Here is a 6,000-nt window from a genome sequence, read left to right as displayed (position 1 = left end):
CTTGTATTGCTTTTTTATCTGCAAAGTATTGTGCCACCAGATATGAGTAGTTGGCACGGCAGTGCGCACAGTACACTCAGAAGGCCTGACACACACTGGCAGGCAACTGCAATTATATTACAGAGAAAAAATGGTATTGCTTTTTTATCTGCACGGCACTGTGCCACCAGATATGAGTGGTGGGCAGTGGGCACAGCACACTATGTAGGCCTGACACACACTGGCAGGCAACTGCAATTATATTACAGAGAAAAATTGTATTGCTATTTTATCTGCAAGGTACTGTGCTACCAGGTTTGAGTGGTGGGCACTGGCAGAGGGCACATTTTACTCTGAGGGCCTGACACACACTGGCAGGCAACTGCAATTATATTGCAGAGAAAAAAGGTATTGCTATTTTATCTGCAAGGTACTGTTCCACTAGATATAAGTGGTGGGGAAAGTACACTCTGTGGGCCGGACACACACTGGAAGGCAACTGCAATTATATTGCAGATAAAAAATTGTATTGCTTTTTTATCTGCAATGTACTGTGCCACCAGATAGAAGTGGTGGGCACTGGCAGTGGTCACAGTACACTCTGTGGGCCTAACACACACTGGCAGGCAACTGCAATTATATTACAGAGAATAAATTGTATTGCTTTTTTTATCTACATGGTACTGTGCCACCAGATATGAGTGGTGGGTGGTGGGCACAGTACACTCTGTGGGCCTGACACACACTGGCAGGCAACTGCAATTATAATGTAGAGAAGAAATGTCATTGCTTTTTTATCTGCAAGGTACTGTGCCACCAGATATGAGTGGTGGGCACAGTACACTCTATGGGCCTAACACACACTGGCAGGCAACTGCAATTATATTACAGAGACAAACTTGTATTGCTTTTTTATCTGCAAAGTATTGTGCCACCAGATATGAGTAGTTGGCACGGCAGTGCACACAGTACACTCAGTAGGCCCGACACACACTGGCAGGCAACTGTAATTATATTACAGAGAAAAAATTGTATTCTTTTTTATATGCAAGGTACTGTGCCACCAGATATAAGTGGTGGGCGGTGGGTACAGTACACTCTGTTGGCCTGACACACACTGGCAGGCAACTGCAATTATATTACAGAGACAAACTTGTATTGCTTTATTTTTCTGCAAAGTATTTTGCCACCAGATATGAGTAGTTGGCATGGCAGTGCGCAGATTACACTCTGTAGGCCTGACACACACTGGCAGGCAACTGCAATTATATTACAGAGAAAAAATTGTATTACTTTTTTATCTGCAAGGTACTATGCCACCAGATATGAGTGGTGGGCACTGGCCGTGGGCACAGTACACTCTGTGGGCCTGACACACACTGGCAGGCAACTGCAATTATAGTATAGAGAAGAAAATGGTATTGCTTTTTTATCTGCATGGTATTGTGCCAGCAGATATGAGTGGTGGGCACTGGCAGTGGGCACAGTACACTCTGGGGGCCTGACACACACTGTCAGGCAATTGCAATAATATTACCGATAAAAAAATTGTATTCCTTTTTTATCTGCAAGGTACTGTGCCAGCAGATATGAGTGGTAGGCATTTGGCACAGTACACTCTGTGGGCCTGACACACACAATATCAGGCAACTGCAATTAAATTACAGAGAAAAAATCGTATTTCTTTTTTATCTGCAAGGTACTGTTCCACTAGATATAAGTGGTGGGCACTGGCAGTGGGCATAGTACACTCTGTGGGCCTGACACACACTGGCAGGCAACTGCAATTATATTACAGAGAGAAAATTGTTATGTATTTTTTTATGCAAGGTACTGTGCCACCAGATATAAGTCGTGGGCGGTGGATACAGTACACCCTGTTGGCCTAACACACACTGGCAGGCAACTGCAATTATATTAAAGAGACAAACTTGTATTGCTTTTTTATCTGCAAAGTACTGTGCCACCAGATATGAGTGGTGGGCACTGGCAGTGGGCACAGTACACTCTGTGGGCCTGACACACACTGGCAGGCAACTGCAATTATATTGTCGAGAAAAAATTGCATTGCTTTTTATCTGCAAGGTACTGTGCCACCAGATATGAGTGGTGGGCGGTGGGCACTGTACACTCTGTGGGCCTGACACACACTGGCAGGCAACTGCAATTATATTGCAGAGACAAACTTGTATAACTTTTTTATCTGAAAAGTACTGTGCCACCAGATATGAGTGGTGGGCACTGGCAGTGTGCGCACAGTACACTATGTGGGCATGACACACACTGGCTGGCAACTGCAATTGTATTATAGAGAAAAAATTCTATTGCTTTTTTATCTGCAAGGTACTGTGCCACCAGATTTGAGTGGTGGGAAATAGGCACAGTACACTATATGGCCTGACACACACTGGCAAGCAACAGCAATTATATTACAGAGACAAACTTGTATTGCTTTTTTATCTTTAAAGTACTGTGCCACCAGATATGAGTGGTGGGCATGGCAGTGCGCACAGTACACTCTGTGGGCTTGACACACAGTGGCAAGCAACTGCAATAATATTACCGATAAAAAAATTGTATTCCTTTTTTATCTGCAAGGTACTGTGCCAGCAGATATGAGTGGTAGGCATTTGGCACAGTACACTCTGTGGGCCTGACACACACAATATCAGGCAACTGCAACTAAATTACAGAGAAAAAATCGTATTTCTTTTTTATCTGCAAGGTACTGTTCCACTAGATATAAGTGGTGGGCACTGGCAGTGGGCATAGTACACTCTGTGAGCCTGACACACACTGGCAGGCAACTGCAATTATATTACAGAGAGAAAATTGTTATGTATTTTTTTATGCAAGGTACTGTGCCACCAGATATAAGTCGTGGGCGGTGGATACAGTACACCCTGTTGGCCTAACACACACTGGCAGGCAACTGCAATTATATTAAAGAGACAAACTTGTATTGCTTTTTTATCTGCAAAGTACTGTGCCACCAGATATGAGTGGTGGGCACTGGCAGTGGGCACAGTACACTCTGTGGGCCTGACACACACTGGCAGGCAACTGCAATTATATTGTCGAGAAAAAATTGCATTGCTTTTTATCTGCAAGGTACTGTGCCACCAGATATGAGTGGTGGGCGGTGGGCACTGTACACTCTGTGGGCCTGACACACACTGGCAGGCAACTGCAATTATATTGCAGAGACAAACTTGTATAACTTTTTTATCTGAAAAGTACTGTGCCACCAGATATGAGTGGTGGGCACTGGCAGTGTGCGCACAGTACACTATGTGGGCATGACACACACTGGCTGGCAACTGCAATTGTATTATAGAGAAAAAATTCTATTGCTTTTTTATCTGCAAGGTACTGTGCCACCAGATTTGAGTGGTGGGAAATAGGCACAGTACACTATATGGCCTGACACACACTGGCAAGCAACAGCAATTATATTACAGAGACAAACTTGTATTGCTTTTTTATCTTTAAAGTACTGTGCCACCAGATATGAGTGGTGGGCATGGCAGTGTGCACAGTACACTCTGTGGGCTTGACACACAGTGGCAGGCAACTGCAATAATATTACCGATAAAAAAATTGTATTCCTTTTTTATCTGCAAGGTACTGTGCCAGCAGATATGAGTGGTAGGCATTTGGCACAGTACACTCTGTGGGCCTGACACACACAATATCAGGCAACTGCAACTAAATTACAGAGAAAAAATCGTATTTCTTTTTTATCTGCAAGGTACTGTTCCACTAGATATAAGTGGTGGGCACTGGCAGTGGGCATAGTACACTCTGTGAGCCTGACACACACTGGCAGGCAACTGCAATTATATTACAGAGAGAAAATTGTTATGTATTTTTTTATGCAAGGTACTGTGCCACCAGATATAAGTCGTGGGCGGTGGATACAGTACACCCTGTTGGCCTAACACACACTGGCAGGCAACTGCAATTATATTAAAGAGACAAACTTGTATTGCTTTTTTATCTGCAAAGTACTGTGCCACCAGATATGAGTGGTGGGCACAGTACACTCTGTGGGCCTGACACACACTGGCAGGCAACTGCAATTATATTGTCGAGAAAAAATTGCATTGCTTTTTATCTGCAAGGTACTGTGCCACCAGATATGAGTGGTGGGCGGTGGGCACTGTACACTCTGTGGGCCTGACACACACTGGCAGGCAACTGCAATTATATTGCAGAGACAAACTTGTATAACTTTTTTATCTGAAAAGTACTGTGCCACCAGATATGAGTGGTGGGCACTGGCAGTGTGCGCACAGTACACTATGTGGGCATGACACACACTGGCTGGCAACTGCAATTGTATTATAGAGAAAAAATTCTATAGCTTTTTTATCTGCAAGGTACTGTGCCACCAGATTTGAGTGGTGGGAAATAGGCACAGTACACTATATGGCCTGACACACACTGGCAAGCAACAGCAATTATATTACAGAGACAAACTTGTATTGCTTTTTTATCTTTAAAGTACTGTGCCACCAGATATGAGTGGTGGGCATGGCAGTGTGCACAGTACACTCTGTGGGCTTGACACACAGTGGCAGGCAACTGCAATTATATTACCAAGAAAAAATTGTATTGCTTTTTTATCTGCAAGGTACTGTGCCACCAGATAGAAATGGTGGGCATTGGCAGTGGGCACAGTACACTCTGTGGGCCTGGCGCACACTGGCATGCAACTGCAATTATATTACAGAGAAAAAATTGTTTTGCATTTTTTATTTGCAAGGTAATGTGCCACCAGATAGAAATGGTGGGCACTGGCAGTGGGCACAGTACACTCTGTGGGCCTGACACACAGTGGCAGGCAACTGCAATTATATTACAGAGAAAAACTTGTATTGCTTTTTTATCTGCAAAGTACTGTGCCAGCAGATATGAGTGGTGGGCACTGGCAGGGGGCACAGTACACTCTGTGGGCCTGACACACACTGTCAGGCAACTGCAATTATATTGCAGAGAAAAAATTGCATTGCTTTTTTATCTGCGAGGTACTGTGCCAGTAGATATGAGTGGTAGGCAATGGGCACAGTACACTCTGTGGGCCTGACACACATTGGCAGGCAACTGCAATTATATTACAGAGAAAAAATTGTATTGCTTTTTTAGAACAAATGTTTTTATTGCATTTTCCTTCAAAATACAAGAGTACATTAACATACAGAAAAGAAAAGAAACAAAACAAAGAAAAGCTGTTAAACAACAGTAAGCTGTTCTAAGAGAGTTCCAGCAATGTGAGTATAAAGTAGGAGCATCAACTACTGCATGGCTCGATGATTGCATGGCTCGAAGCTAACCAAAGTTTCCAGTGGGTTACATAAGAGCAGTTCATATATGCCATCGTTTTTTCGTACGCACAAGAAGTGTTCAGCAGTGTAACCACTTCCTGAGTGGGGGGGATAGCAGGGGATCTCCAATACCGCGTTAACACCAATTTGGTAGAGATTAGGATATGTCCCATAAGATATCTATCTTGCAACGGATGATCCGTTATACCCAGAAAAAGTAACGCTAGTTCAGGGGAAGGTTTTACACTTCTTCCCAAAACAGAGGTAATGAGAGCAAAGCTTTCACTCCAAAAACTTGTAATTTTGGGGCAGGACCATAGGACATGTAAAAGAGATCCCCTGCCTCCACACCCCCTCCAGCAGAGGTGAGACGTTCCTGGATAAATGTGACTCAGTCTATCCGGGGTTAAATACCATCTTAACATGGTTTTGATAGCTGTCTCGTAATGTGAAACACATATGAAAGTTTTGGAGATAAAAGAAAGTGAGGCGGACCAGTTTGGGGCGGTGAATTCCTGGCCTAATTCTTTCTCCCAGGATAAGAACGGAGCTGATTTCACAAATTCCTGTTTGGAATTAAGTGCAGCATATATAGGACACAGACCAGACGTGGCGTGGGATGGTGTGTTCCAAAGGTCAATAACCTCTTTACATGCATGCACCCGAAACGGGTCCTTAGAGTTCAGCAGGTGGC

This window comes from Bufo gargarizans, chromosome 2 (assembly GCF_014858855.1).
Source record: "Bufo gargarizans isolate SCDJY-AF-19 chromosome 2, ASM1485885v1, whole genome shotgun sequence".
Classification (NCBI taxonomy): domain Eukaryota; kingdom Metazoa; phylum Chordata; class Amphibia; order Anura; family Bufonidae; genus Bufo; species Bufo gargarizans.
Note: the sequence above shows the minus strand (reverse complement) of the source record.